The sequence below is a fragment of the Cyanistes caeruleus genome, chromosome 1, assembly GCF_971803275.1.
Source record: "Cyanistes caeruleus chromosome 1, bCyaCae1.hap1.1, whole genome shotgun sequence".
NCBI classification, from domain to species: domain Eukaryota; kingdom Metazoa; phylum Chordata; class Aves; order Passeriformes; family Paridae; genus Cyanistes; species Cyanistes caeruleus.
The window spans coordinates 8,387,991-8,404,123 of record NC_141701.1 but is presented as its reverse complement, the minus strand read 5'-3'; the positions used below and the strand labels follow the sequence as shown (position 1 = coordinate 8,404,123).

Genomic DNA, 16,133 nt, shown 5'->3' with positions numbered 1-16,133 from the left:
ACACAAATAACACAAAATGGTAATTGCAGGTGGAATCCATCCCCAGGGAAAATTGTAAATAAAACACTGAAGCACACCTAGGAAACGTTACTCATACACCTTAATTTAGTATGGATAGGCATTTATTTTGAATGGTAGAAAAACAATATAATAACCAAGGTAGGATAGAAAAGTTTGTGTGGTTTTGCTTTCTTGCCAGACATATAGGTTAAAATAACTTTTCAGTCCAATCCATCTATTGAGATTGGCTGGGAAGGGATAAATGGTATGAGCAGAATCCCTACAAGGAGGGCTGGTGGGTGCTTGTGGAGGGATAATTCTGAAGATCTGCTGTTAACCCACAACTTGGAGCTCAGTGCAGGACAGACCAGCTAAGATGCTGCTAAAGAAAAAAAAAATAAAAAGGTTTAGAAATCAATTCCCCAGATGTTGCCTAGAAAACATTTATGTCAGATGATTTCTGTATGCAAAAGCTAGCAGAATTCTTCACTAAAGCATCACTAATTCAGTTGTAATGCTGTTTTAGATATTAACAAATCAACATTTAGAGAAAATCTTGTCATCAAAGTTTGCTTTGGAGTACACTTCCCTGATGCCAGAAGAACGAAGTTGTGTAAACTAAGGAATTGCTTTAATGATTAGATATGAAATCTGGACAAAAGATTTTAAAGACTTGAAAATGGTCTTAGTGTAAACCAGACAGGTGCTGCATTCCTGCATAACTTACATCTAAGAAATTGGAAAAACAAATTATTTAGAAAACCAGAGAACAATTAATCTAAGCTTAATACAGTGTGATTTCTTAGAGTAAATCCAGAAAGAAAAAAACCTATTTACCACCCGGAAAGAAATACAAAGTGGAATAAAATGCAAATCTGTATTTGTCAAAGAGACAGTAAACAAGATTACTGTGTAAGTATATTGAGCCAAGAAATGATTCTCAGGAAAAGATTAATATTATATATTGTGTTTACCTGGACTTTAGTTAAGCAGGATAAAGATCCCCAGATAATTGTTTGTTTTCTTGGGGGCAAAGGGCAGGACCAGACTGGTAGTGCGGGGTCCGTGTGTGCTAAGCACGGTCTGTCCTGCAGCTGGGTTGAGGCAGCCCCAGGCACAAACACAGACTGGGCCATGAACACATCGAAAGCAGCCCCAAGGAGAAGGACTTGGGGGTGCTCATGGATGGGAAGCTGAACATGACCCAGCAGTGTGCTCTGGCAGCCCAGAAACCAAACAAACCTGGGCTGCTCCAAAGCCCCATGGGCAGCAGGTGAGGGAGGGGATTCTGCCCCTCTGCTCTGCTGAGATCCCTCCTGGGGTACTGCATCCAGCTCTGGGGTCCCCAACATGAAAAGGATGTGGAACTGTTAGAATTCCAAATGAGGCCTTGAAGATGATCAGATGATTGAAGCAGCTCTCCTATGAAGACAGAGAGTTTAGCCCAGATAAGAAAAGTCAGCAAGAACTTACAGCACATTTGGGGACTTAAAGGTGCTACTAGAGAGCTAGAAACAGACTTTTTCAAAAGTTATGTAGTGATAGGTAGGACAAGGGAGATTGGCTTTGAAATGAGACAAAGTAGATATAGATTGTGTATTATAAATTCATTGTTTCCTGTGAGGGTGGTGAGGCAGTGGAATAGGTTGTCAAGAGTTATGGATGCCCCATCCCTGGAAGTGTTCAAGTCCAGGTTGAATGGGGATCTGAGCAACCAGAACTAGTGAGAGGTGTCCCTGCTCATGACAGGTGGGTTGGAATTAGATGATCTTATGGTCCCTTCTATTCCAAACCAAGTTATGGTTCTATCAAGGTGCAGATAGAGCCTTGGGTGCTTTTAGTGAAAGTGGATTCAAAATAGCTTCCTAAGGATACAGAGGACCATTTCCCCATCTCCTACCATCTCATTGGATGTACTGTTTTTTTCCTGATGTTGAGCTGCTCACATTCACCACTGCAGCAGCCCAACTGATCTACAAATCTGTGCCTGCAGCCAGGGTGTGAAACAGGCCCCTGGAGCAAGATTTATGTCCAGGGTAGCTCAAAGTGCTGCATAGCACACCTCCATGAGGCAGGGTGAGGCATCACCCAAGAGAATAGGTAAGCCCAGCACCACTCAGGAAGAGAAGGTATGCAAATAAAGCACAGAACCATGGAATCATTAAGATTGGAAACTCTCTCCAAGATTTGTATAGGAGGAGTTACCTGGGCTGAGAGATTAACTGCTGGAGAGCAGTCAACACATTTGAGGGAGCTGTCAAGATGCCCTTTAGGGCAAAGTAACTGATTAAACCTCATCCTTAGAAATTTATAAAACAATCTCTCTTGGAATAAGAGCTCTTTACTTGCTTCCAGTGTAGGAGGGGAAATATTGTGATGTACACGATGACTTTAAGCTGCTGGCAGGATGAAGCCTTGAAATGGACAAATGAGATTTGCTCAACCTTGTAAAAGGAAAGCTGAGGTGGGATCCTATTGCTGTTGATTGATAGGGAAGTCAATGTCAGGGAAGGGGGAATGGATAGCAGATGAAGGAGAAAAGAATATCATGTTCAGGTGAATGTATTCAGGCTGTAAATTAAAATAATGTTGGTAACCATCATATCAAAAGTCAATAGATGCAAGAAAACCTCCAGGAAGAACAAATTCTCTGAAGTTTGCATATGGGACTTGATGCATTCCTGACAAATACATTATGTTTGAGAAAATAACCTGCCTTAATACATTAAACCTACAATTCCTTATATAAAGAATTGTAGCTTCATGTTTCCACAAAACTGCTTCTTGTTTTACAGCAAGGAAAATGTGCAAAGCAAGAAACAATGCATGTAAAGACATGAGGACATAGCACAGTGCATGCATCACCTCCCAGCCACTCCTGTGATGCTCTAACCATGCTTCACAAAGGAGTCAGAGGAGCTGGCAGCAGTTCATGTGAAGCAATGGAACATGTTCTACTGAATTCTCTAAGATCTAAACTGAGCCAGCAGTACAGAGCTCAGGGCAAATATTTCTTGCTGTCTCAGAAACCAGCTGGTTATGGACACCAGTACCAAGGGTGGGGGGCTGAACAAACTCAACCCCTCTCACCTACATTTGTCACTTGGAGTAAGTACAAGAGTGAAGAACCATTTATTCCAGGGGCAGCAGCTCAGGTGACTTGTTCTATTTGGCTTGCAAAATTGTTCCTGTCTGTGCAGATGAAATCCTTGTGCTAGCTTCCATGACTGTGTAGAACACAATTATTTTTGAAAAGGATTATCTCTCTTTTAAAGACAAAAGAACCTACCATATTTCTATGTTTTTATTTATTTCCCCTGCAGAACAGAGGAGAAGACTCTGGTATGGAAAAGTATGCAGGTTTTAAAACAAACTTAAGACAGGGACCAGACAGATGTTCTGAAGTAATCTGATGTGGTCTGATTTATGGAGCAACACAGTTTTATTCAGGTTAATAGGTTTATTTTTTTAATCCACATTAAGTGGAATTGGAGCAGTGATGTTTCATAAAGACATTGTAGGCTCCAAGAGATCAAGAAGCCACTTCCATTACTGTTGAGCAGTGGCTTGTTTCATTCATTGTATAAAACCCTTCACTTTACACATATCTAGCTTCAGCCTACACCTGTTAATTCCTGTTTCTGTCTGCTGTTAACAATGCCCATTGGAAACAAAACTGTCTTTACATGAAGGTCTCCTTGAAATGTGAGCGCTCTGATCTGCTTCTGACAAATGAAGTAGATAGAACTTTTTCAGTCTCTCACATGGATGTATCTGGCCAGATGTGCACTTCTACCCAACAGATGGCTGTACAGCACTAGTCACCATCCCCTTGGAGTCAGCTCAGAGCAATAGCCCTTTCACAGTGAAGTTCATCTCATCCCAAAGTGAATCTTTAAACCAGACTGGATAAATGTCCCTCACAGCATTCCTATTTCTCTCTAGCAACAATCAAGGAGCCCTGTGCTGGCTACCTCTCATATCACCGCCTGTGTTATAGAGTTCTGTATTTAGGCAAGATGAATCTGACTTTTGGACTAAGGCATTTTCCCAGGTTTGAATCACTTCCTTGGCAGCCTCCTCTGCACATCACACTGATGAGGCTTTGCAGATCTCCAGCAGATGCATGGTGTTATTGCCTATGGATGAGAGGACTCACTCTCAAGTGCTGGGGGTGCACACAGGGGCTGTTCACTGAAAATCTGGTTAGGGAGATAGAGCTGGATTTCAGTACTTATGCTGTCCACAGTCTGTGCTTGCTATTGATTGTACCTTTTTAATGAGTTGAAAGTGGCTCAGATGAGAAAATGCCTTAATAATTACGATCCCCTGGAAAAAGAGCAGATTATGTAACTATTGATCTTGATATTTTTGTTCCATAACTGTTTCCCCTTTTTCTGATAGTAAAAAGCATTGCTGCGTCACAGGTTTCAGTTCCTTCCATCCAGCTTGGTTTCCAACATTAGCCATTCAGCTGTATCTATTTGTACCAGGCTCAGCCTCTAGCTCTGCCAGACAGCTGCCAGGTGTTTTTTTTATTAAATTAATTCTTACATCTATTAAGTTATAAAGCAAAGAACAATAAATCCATTCTTGGTTGCCTTTTTTTTCCTCTCTCACTTGAAGAAGACACGCTACGAGTTTCATACTCCCTGCAACAAATGCCAAGAGATTTATGTATCTCAGCAGATTCCCTTTAATTCACATAAAGAGTGTTAAGTGTTGGGGTGCTGACCATCAATCCATTCTGTCTTATTTGGTCTGAAGGAAAGAAGTGTAATGAAAATCCTTTCTCCTGCCCATCAGCTTATCCCTGTGTTAAGAATGGCTGGTTGGAATGTTCTCACGTGATAAATATGATTGATATATTTATATACTGGCTACTTGCATGGGTGGCAGGTAGGGCTGAGGGGGAATTTCCAGTCTTTCTGGCTGGGAGAAATAAGAAGTTTTCCCAAGAGAATCCTGCTGTTCCCTATGGAAGCCTTCCACTGCAAGCTGCATGAGCAGCTCAGGTGAGTTCTATCCCCATCTGTCTCTCTCTTCTCTCTGTTTTCCTATTCTCTCTCCATCCCTGTTTTCCTCCCCCCATGGTGCTTACTCGCACTGTTTGCAGATACTTTCAGGAAAACAAACACTTTTGGACAAATGTTGCCATTTTTACTTAGCTCTGTCTGTGTCCTCACAGATGTTCAGGACATGCTAGAGAACCAAATTTCAGCCGACACTTGCTTTGTCATCTGAGCATCTACCTCCTCTTTACCCATAAACTGGTCTAATACAGATAATGAAAGCAAATTCATGATGCCATTTATCATTTTGTCTTCTCACTTGCTCTTACCATATTCTCTTGGGACAGGAAGAATGAGTTGCAGGGAAGAAGAAATTCCTCAAAAAAACCCCATATTTTTCTTGTTGAATTTTGCTGTACACTATTGCAGTCAGTGAACCAAGATGTGCAGGTGGTATCACACCACTCCCCTGCAGCTCCACATTGCTCTAAAAGTGGTTTGTATCCATTTAGTTTTAGTTGGTAGGAATCAATTTTAGTTAAATCATTATAATGTGGTTTTGAAGTGGTTTGAGAAGGTTCAAACAATGTGTTGTGCTGGTTTAAAGAGTAATTTTCAAGATCTTCAGAAGCTGAAGTTAAAAAAACAGCACATAAGCCAGTTTGAGAACTCTGGATATACTGAGTATTTTTAGTGGTGGATCATTGCAGGGGTAGTAAAGTCCATGCAAAAGTGAAAATCTTGTGGGATAAATGTGGAAGTGTTAAAAACACAAAACAATTCACTAAGAATTCAAACCATGTCTGGCATTTTGAAGCTAATCTTTGCTTAGCTAATGTAATTCTGCTTTTTTTAAAAAATAAATGTAGTTTGTTCATTTCTTCACTTATTTTTCTGCTTGTTATATCAGAAGATTTTTATGATTGTCTGCTCACAGACAATCATACAAACAACCCTGTGACAATTGGAATAATGTTTCCTTGAGGATTAGGGGAGTTTGTAGAAAAAAATCAGTGCTTGATGTGGGAACAATCAAGCAGTCATTGCAAGCATCTTTGTTGCTTAATTTCTTTGTGCCAGTACCTTGATTTGTTTCTCAAATTTAACATAGAAGAGTATGAAGCAACAAAATATTCTAAAATTACAATGTAACCATATGGAAATACTAAGTTAAAGAAGTCTAAGCACTTAAACCAACTGTTCAGGGTATTTTCCCCTTAATGTGCTTACATAAATCAAATTAGTTTTTATGAGAGTTATTTTTCAAATTTATAGACTTTTCAGATGGATCTTCATCTCCCAAGGTAGCATATGCAGAGGCAGAGTGTGTTTCTGCAAGTTAAAGTCTGTGGAATTCAAAGTTTAACTCTGACACTGGATTTGTGGATGTTATTGCATAAGAAAGTTATTCATGGACTTTTGGAAATAGCTTTTACTTTTTAGTGCTCAGCTTTAGAAAGCTGAATTGTCATTTCTGAATACCCAGCATTCAAATTACAGATGTAACAAGCAATATTTGTGTGGCAGTTCTAAAACTGATCTGTGCTAAGGCTTCATCCCTAACAAAATCTGAAGGGGAGAAAAATCACTGCCACTATTTGAGCAAACACAGCGCACAGAAGTGTTGCTGTTTCACTGAAATCCCCCGTTTCTAGAAATAGCTTTTTTGAGGGTGTTGTGGTTTAACCCTGATAATCAGCTCATCCCATCATAGGGATGGGGAGAGAAGGGGGAGGGTAAAAGTGAGAAGATTCATGGGGGGTGGGAGCTAAAAGCAGTTTAACAGGTAAAGCAAAAAGTGCATGTCCAAGCAGAGGAATTCATTCCCCACGTCCCATGGGCAGGCAGGTGCTCAGCCATCCCTGGGAAAGCCAAGATCCATCCCCCTACCTGGGACGACAAACAGTGTCACTCCAAATGTACCTCCTTCCTTCTTCTGCCCTCAGATTTATACACTAATTTATACCCAAAGGGTCTGGAATATCCCTTGGGTTAGTTGGGGGTCAGCTGTCCCTGCTGTGTCCCCTCCCAAATCCTTGTTCCCTCCACAGCCTCTTCACTGGTGGGGTGGGGTGAGGAGCAAAAAAGCCCTTGCCTCTGTGTAAAATTCAGCAGTAATGAAAACATTGGCTTTCAGCACAAATCAAAAACACAGCAGCACCATATGAGCTGCTATAAAGAAAATTAACACTATCACAGGAAAAAAAAAATATACATGGGAATATCTTATGATTTAGAAAAATAATATTTCTAGCTTTGATGAATTATATTAACATTTATGTACTTAAATGTTTATATAGTAATACCTAAATATAATGCAAATGTATATTAATAGTATTTTAATTCATATATACACTATTTCTAATTGTGCTAGGAATATGCCCTGAAGGTTTAAAAACAAGAATGCAACCCAAAACTTTACAAAATTTATTACAATATTGAATGCTATTTTAACATTGATTTGGAGATTTGGGGATGATCTAGTTCACCTGTTTTGAATTTTGCATTATTGTGGAAATCAGTGAGGATCTTTTGAGTGCATTTGGGGGCCATGTGGGCTGCTTGGCAGCCTTGCAGGGAGCTCCCATGGAACAGACAGGGTTCTGTCCTTGCAGATCACAGCATGTTGAAGCTCTAAGAAGAGGCTTCAGATGCTCAGTTAGAAGTCAAGAAGCAGAAACCAGACAAAGCACAGGGCTCTAAGTACCTCACACATCTGCAGCCCAAATAGATTTTGCCTTGGAGCTCTTGGATTCACCTTTGACCAACCTTTTGCATGACTCCTAATTCAGGTTTGGGTATTATGGAGTTACAGCTTTCCTTATGCTTCCTATGTACAACTCCAAGTTCACTGTATCCAATGAGAGACACTGTCTTAAAAGTGAATCCAAATATATTTGTAAGGTGAAAGCTTGTCACAACAAGGCAAATGAATAAGCAGCACAAACAAGGGATTTGTGCTGCCAGCTAAACCTTTCCTTGGGACAGAGTGTGGGTCCTGGTTCATATTTCACTCCCTCTTAACTTCTGAACAAGCTCAAGGCCTAATATCTGCCCTCTGAGGCAGCAACCTGGATTTTTGGACCTAGAGGGTGTTAGTCCTGGCTAGGACATGGGAGCAGTGGGATGAGAGGTTTTCCAAATCCGAGCTCCTCCTGTAACTCCTTGAGTGGCGTGTTATCCATCTCTTGACATCTTTACCCAAAACTGAGAGGTCAGGCTGGCTCTCTGCCCTGCAAAGCTCATGCTCAGCCAGGAGCCATGTGCTTGGCGTGGGAAGCACTGAGGAAATGCTGCTCTACATTACACAGCAGTTCAGCAGAGATAACCACAGGGGCTCCTGCTGGCCTTACAGCCACTATTTACCTTCCTGTGGCCTACATGATGGCTGCTAGCATCTAAGCCTTCACTGACTCAGGGCTCCTCTGACCTTAGTTTCTCAAGCATCACACCCTTGAAAAGCCTTACAACTGCCTGGATCTGGGCTTTAGCTGCTTTGCTTGCTAGCTGCAGTCTAGTTCCCACACCTTAAAAAAAAGAGAATTTCCATTTAATTTCAGGCTGTCATGGCTAGGAAGTGTTTTGAATAACCAAATCCTTTGTTTTCTTCTCTGGCGTGGGTGGGTTGAACTAGCCGGTGCACACAAAAAGCCACAACTACCCAATTCACTGTGTTGGTGATGTGGACTGGTGATTGTGCACATCACACAGAGACAGTGTGGAAACACAGAGATAAGGGGAGAGGCATTACATGCTTACACAGGATGTTTTTTAGCTTTGAGGTCCATTCTTCTGCTTCCTATTTATATTGGGGAACAGTTTACTGTCTTTGTTTACCTCAGGAGTCAAACAGAACTGTAACTCCAAGCTGCAGGGTTGGAAGTACATCCTGAATGGGGCAGTTACCTGGATTACATTTCAATGAGGCAAAACCCTCATTGTGCTAGACCCTGTGTGCAAAACCCAGTGTGCTAGAGAAAAGAGCAAATTCCTTTCCCATTTTGGTGGCAGGTGATGTCTGTACTGCCAAATGGTCTGCTCAATGAGCTTTTAAAAATAATCACCTCAGTGTAGCCCAGATCTCATTCCCTTCTCCTTTAGCTGCCATGGAGAGGAAAGGGCTGTGCTGGAAGGGCAGCAGAATTGCAGTGCACAGAAACAGCAGCCAGATTCCTTTAGCTTAAATGGCATTAAAATAAATTCTTTCCTTGCAAGTAAAACAAAACAAGGAAGGATAAGAGGAAAGTCTGTGTGAGGGAGCATGGCATGTTAACCATCTGGGTCTGTGCTGTTCTCTGCAAAGGGAAGTTTCATGGGAGACAGTTTACATGGGAGACATTCTCTTCAAAATGCAGAGGTGTGACAGAGCTGAAAGCTCAGATGCATCAGTGCCTGTCCCCATGGACTTGTTGCATGATAGCTGTGCTGCTTTAGACTGGTTAAAACAATTTGCAAATTTATTCTAAAGTTGTTGCCTTGATGTTGTTAGAGAACTTGATATGTTGAAGCCTCTCTCTTTGCAGTCTTTCCACTTTCTCGTGGTTCTCCCATCTCCAGGAAAGACCTTTGAAACTGATGCCTTAAGTTGTAGCTTTCACATTTTCCAGATTCTGTACTGTATTAGTATATAACTCTGAACTTCATATAAAGTGTTAGCAAGTTCTCTTCACAGTTTGGTTTGTCAAAACAATCCTTTTCCAGCCCAAGAACCAAGGACACCATTGCATTTTCAGGCCCAAAAAGTATAAGCAGTGAACTGAGGAGAGGAATCTGGAAGGATGGGACTTCATAACCTGAAGCTGTAATTGGACAATTAACCCAAATATGGAAATGGACCAAAACTTATAAAAGTGTGAAAGTGTGTGACCTGTTGTCCATCTTGGGTGTAGCCTCAGACAGGCTCTTGTACTCCCCAAGGTGTAGCCTTGGAAGGCCTTTTTAATAAATACCCACTTTATTCTTTTACACTGTCTCACCTCTGTTCCAGGTACCTTCTCAAGGCATCAAAGTAGCTTGAGACACTCATTCTTTTTCTCCAAAATACCCATGGATGAGCATTTTGTCAGCCTCACAGGTCTCCATGAAGAGACCTCACAGCCCCCTCCTCTCTCTGCATCAGGTGTTGGAGACCACCTAAAGAGCTTCAGACTCAGTGGGAACTAAAAGAACATCCAAAGATACAATCCTCTGTAGATAAAGAGTTCAAATACATCCATGGATCTCAGTTGTGGTTTTTAAAGTTACTTAAGAAAATGGGAGCTTTAAGATCCCCAAATTCTTAGGCAAATAATTTTCCTTTATCCCTGAGTCTTCCTTTCCCCCCTCATTTTCTTTTTTTCCCCCTAATTTTGCCAAAATTTCTGCATCTACAGGCACTCTGCAAAATCTACCCATAAATATATTTCCAGCCTTGTAGTCCATATTGTTCTGACACTGATTAGTGCTCCAAGCAGCAGGTAAGTCATCTGGAGGAGGCTTGTGCAATGAGCCCACTTCCCTTCCCTTCACTGAGCACCTCACAGCTGCAGACAGGGTGCTTGGGTAATGACAGGGTGCTTCTGCAAACCACCGGCTGTGAAGTGACACATTCCTGTCAGCAGAAAACTCTGCAGATGTTCTTTAATCTCTCAACAGAGCAAACATTTCTGTGCCATCCTAGCAGGGAAACCATCTTTGTTATAGCATATCTGAGCAACTTTGTTTTTTTCCAGAATGTGCTACAGCACAACTTTGTGTGCCATGGGGAGCTGCACCAGGCAGACAAACCTGCTGACTGAGACACAGCTGGACACAGATCTATTCCTGAAGAAAAGGCTGAAGAAGATAAAACCATCATGGCAGCATAGAGGTATCCGAGGCTCCAGGGAACACAAACAAGTTGCAGGCTAAAGCCAGTTACCATCAACAGCTGAGCAGGTAATTCACAAACCATAGCTTTGATTAAGTGCACCCTTTTCCCAGCCACAGAGAAATTGTTAAAGCTCTTGGAAGTTCCCTAATTGCTTCTAGTAATTACAAATGGAGCCCTTTATGCAGAAGAGCAGAGAAAGAACTGTGCATCTATGAAATGCCCTGAAGCCCTGGAAACAGAGGATGTCACAGCAATCAAGGTATTTCAGAGACTTTGAGGACCTTGTAACTGCATGGATTCCACCTACTCTTGAAGTCTTGCCTTCTGCAGTCAAGAGAATAAGGCAGAACTATCCTTATCTCCTGTCTCTAAAGGGAGGAGCCTGGCACCAGGAAAGCTTCATGCCGAGTACATGAGCAACAAGGCTGGGAGATGTGAATTGTGTCATTGTTTTCTTCATAAAGATTAAATGTCACCTGTGCTTGTCCCCTCCATGCATGGAGCATGTAGGGACATTGAAACACACGAAGCTCATAGCTACTGCAGAGCCAATGTCTCTGTGTAAGTGATATCCACATTCCTGATCACCCAGCCATTCCTACACGTTGGCTTCCAGTCTGGTTGTACTCCAGAGCCAGCAAACTTCAGGCACTGCAAGAACCAGCTCACACATGGGTATGGATTTAGCCTGAGATAGTCAGGGAACCCACATCACCATAGTAACTGCATGCTGTTGCATTAATTCCAGCAAATAAATGGAGCTTGTAAGTCAAGGGGTATTTATGCAGTGCAAGAGCACACAAAGAAACTGCAACAGTCCCAAATGAGGCAGCCAGGCTTTCCTGGCTTCTTTATCCTGGTTTTCAGGAGAACTGATTGTCTGGTTGGAAGATTCCATTCATATGATTAGCCTGCTTTCTGTTTTTGACATGGATTTTCAGACATGACTTGGGTATATCTACACAGCACAACATTGAGCCATATAGGATCAACCAGAAGTATGAAAAAGCTTCTACAGTAACATGTACATTTTCAAAGACTAAGTTGAATAGAAAGTTTCAACTTTCTATTTTGCTATAGAAAAATTTATCAAATTTGAGTATATCCCTTCTGACTGGTGAGGTTTGTTTAGGAGCTTTTACATGTTGATGAAGATGAGATGAATTGTTCTGCATGAGGAAATCAAGAACTCACCCAAGGTGGGCTGGGATCCTCATTTTGTTGCCAAAAGCCAATCCACTATTCTTTAAAAATGAAACAAAAAATACCAGTGGCAAACACGTGCAAAGTTTGGTTCATCCAAGCTGACTTAAAGACAGCCTAGCTGGGAGGGGAGTGGTCAAGCACTTGGCTTGTTAGCCACTGACTAAACTCATCTGTGACTGCAGGGTGTTGACTTCCCCTTTAGTCATATGCTTGCAGAAGTGTTATAAAAAAGGAGAATCTGACTAATCCAGGAACTGTAGAGTCAGAAGGATGAAAAGTATTTTTATTGGGTCTGTCTGAGATTGAGTTAATTTTCCCATGGCAGCCCTCACAGTGCTCTGGGCATTGGGAGCTGGAAAGGTGTTGGTATCACAGCAGTGTTTGACTCTTGCAGAGCACAGCTGGCACAACATCAGCACTGTCTCCCCAGAATTTCCCCATCAACGGGCTAGGAGACCCCAGGAAGGGACACAGGCAGGCCAGCTGACCCAAGTTAACCAAAGGGATATTCCATACCATACAACATCAGCTCTAATATAAAAGCTAAGAAAAGGAGAACAAACAGGGTGCTTTTGTTATTTGCAATATTTGCTGTCTGGAAAAACTGCTACATGTGTTGAAGTCTGGCTTCCTGGGAAGTGGCTGAACACCACTTGCTGGTGGGAAGTAGAGAATACAATTTTTTTTTCTCTTTATTTCAGTGCATGTAAACTTTTGCTTTTGCTTAGTAAATTGCCTTATCTCAACCTACAAGTTAATTTTCCATCTTATTTTCCCTCCACAGAGAAGGGGGAGTGATAGAGTGGCTTGATGGGCACCTGCTGTTCAGCCAAGTTAAACTCACCACATCATTAAAAAGAATGAAGATGAACAGAAGTATTGGCACCAATAACAAATATTCTGAAGATGGCAGAGGTTCCAGAGACGGGGCATCCATGGCTTCTCTGGGCAACTTGTTCCATTGCCTTACCACCCTCACAGGGAAGAATTTCTTCATAATGTCTAATTTAACCTACTCTCCTTTAGTTTAAAGACATTGCTACTTGTCCTATCTCCATCTGCCATGGAAAAAAATCTCTCTCCATCTCTCTTGTAGGCCTCCTTTAGTTACTGGTAGGTGTTTTAAGGTCCCATGAGAACCTTCTCATATCCAGGCTGAACAGCCCCAGCTATATCAGCCTTTATCTGTGGAGAGGGCCCACGGTGGGAGGGGGTCAGACAAAAGAATTGACAGAAAGAGGAAACCAGCAGAATTCCTGTGTGTCCATGAGAAGAAGAGAAAGAAGATAAAGGTAGAAGAAAACAAAGAACATCTGTGCTGTGAAAAACACCTTGGAAAAAGAGGATTTATCTGTATTTTGGATTTTTGGGGATGCTTTCTCAAAACAGTGTTTCCACCAATGGACTTGAGGGGTGGTGTGATGGTGACCAATGAGATTGTGCACTATGGGGTCAGAAGGGTATAAAAACGCTATGGATGAGCACAATAAAAAAAAAAAAACGTAGAAGAAATTTCTTAAGGATCTGCTTTGTGTCGTGTCTGCTCCAACAACTACATTTATCCATAGCAGAGGTGCTCCAGCCCCTGATCTTCACCTTCAGGACTTGCTCCAAGAAGCCCACACCCTTCTTCTGCTGCTGGATGCAGCACTGCAGGTGGGGTCTCACCAGAGCAGAATAGAAGGAGAAAATCTCCCTTGACCTGTTGCCCACAGTGCTTGGGATGCAGGCCAGGGCACAGTTGGTTTCCTGGGCTGCCAGAGAATATTGCCAAGTCACGTCAAGCTTTCCAACAATCAACTCACCCAAGGCCTTCTTCTCAGGGCTGCTCTCGATCCATGCTTCTCCCAGCCTGTGTTTGTGCTTAGGATTGCCTTGACTCATGTGCAGGAGCTTGCACTTGGCCTTGTTGGCCACCCAGTGTTGTCTTGTGTTTGAATTTGTCAGGAGCTTACACAGGTCTGTCTTTCAGACCACAAAGGGATTGTATAACTGAGCCTGTTCACTGTCTTCCTGGCAATACATCCATCCAGAAATGGGGCAGGATACACCTACCATGCTCACAGTTGCCCAAGAGGTTCTTCCACTCCTGATATTAAGCCTCTGTTGGCTGCAGAACTCCACTGGGATGACGTTCACACAAAATGGGAGGTGGTGTGAGGACATCCCCCAGCCATGACATTCCTTTGAGTGTTGGTTGGGGTTTTTTTTCACCTTACTGGAAATTCAAGCAGCATCTAAATAACTATAGGATGGAGAATGCATTTTTGGGGGCTTTAGCTGCTGGGGGCACAAAGGTAGTTTGGAACATCCCTGACCTGTGATTCAACCATGAACTCTGCAGCCTGATTCATCACCAAGAGTATTCTGATCATGTTCTCTTTGCTTATATGCAATATAAGGAAGTGAGTTTGTTTCCTTTTATTAAAAAAAATTGTCATGTCCACCAGCCTGATTTCTTTTCCCTGCAAAGCTATCCATTTTCCAATAAACCCTCCGGCAGCACAGGCAGTGATAATTCAGGTCACAGGTTTTGACAGAGAAACCACATTGTCAGCAAGTCACTGCTAATGAAAATGGTTTTTTCTTCCTCCTTGTGCATTTCTTCTCATGTCCAGACCTCCACTGCTTGGAGTGGGAGTAAAAGATTTGTTGCAGCAGTATCTTAGGAACCCTCTAAATCTTTGCATGGGGCTGGCCTTTCGCTGAACTTTTAAATCCACAAAGCAGGGGGTGAATTCAGGACATGAACAAGGTGAGCAGCAAAGTCACAGCCCATGCTGAGAAGTCTGGAGGAGGCATGATGCATGAGAAGGAATTTCTGAGGGCATCTCCAGGATCTCTGCAGGGGCTGAATGAGGATGTGGGATGGTAGGAGCAGCAGAGCACAGGGCAACTCCTGGTTTCCACACAGAAATTCAAGGATGTTTTGGCTGCCTCTCAGCTGAGGTGGCAGAGGAAAGGAGGACACTTTCTTCCTGTTGCTCCCACATGCACAGGGATAGGTGAACACATGACAATGAATTTACAGCAAACCTGACATTTTTCAATCATGTGATGTTCCACCCCAGAATCAGTGCACTCAAATCTGTTAGTTCAGAAAATTAAACCAAAAAAGCTCAAATGAGTGTCAGAAGATACCTAGACAGCAGGTCCTCTAGTGTGTGGACTTGAGCACCTGTGTGAGGATCCTGAGAGATCAGGGCTGAGTTGAGGCCACAGACAGGTTCTTGGAGGCAGTCAATTGCTACTGCCAATGTCATCTCTATAAATCAGCTATATCTCAATTGATTTCAGTGACATTCTGCTGGATTTATACCTGAGAGCAGACACTGACCTTAAGCACATGGTCTGAACAGGGCCATTCCCACTCAGCTGAAACCATTTGGAGCTTTTCCAATGCCATTTGATTGGCATTAAGACTCGATCCATAATGGGAGAGTATATAATAGCCTGAGAATAGAATCAAATAAATCTAATCTGGGTCAGATCCTCAGACAGGGATGTTGATGGATCATAAGCCAGCTCACTGCAGGTTTTAACTAAAAATAAGGACATGGCTCTTTAAATGTCACTGTGAAAATCCCATATTTGATTACATAATAATATTTTAATTTGAGCTTGTTCCTCAACAGCACACATCTTCCTTCCTCATTAAAATTAATAAGCTACTTTCTCTGGGAAAGACAATGCCCACACCTGTGTTTCAGGAAGAAGGTGACAAGAAAACAAGGACGTCATGAGAGTTAGGAATGCTCAAAGACCTTCCTCGCCTTAATGCAATGCAGAGAACAATTTTGCACAGCTCCTTTGCTGGAGCAGTTCTCTCCCCTGGGCTCTCCAGTCTCTAATTTCTATGACCCTGTGAATTTAGTGTACACACAATGCGTGACTGATGCTTCTACATGGAAAAAAAACACATTAATTTTTTATTCTCACCAACCACAAAACTAGAAAACTGCTCCCAAGATTGTGTGAAAGTTCATCCCTGGAAAGACATTTGACTTTGGTGGGTGGATTTGATCACAGATTAGTTTTGAGAAGGCAGGAAGGAGGGAGGCAGC

At 42.3% G+C, this 16,133-nt stretch overlaps 1 long non-coding RNA gene across 1 annotated transcript; it reads left to right on the top strand.

Annotated features, from left to right (window-relative positions):
- Positions 1 to 8,885: 8,885 nt before the first annotated feature.
- On the top strand, positions 8,886 to 13,376 carry LOC147655286 (uncharacterized). Its single transcript, XR_015283644.1, has 2 exons — positions 8,886 to 10,928; positions 12,854 to 13,376. It is a non-coding gene; the product is annotated as an uncharacterized LOC147655286 (long non-coding RNA).
- The last annotated feature ends 2,757 nt before the right edge of the window (positions 13,377 to 16,133 follow it).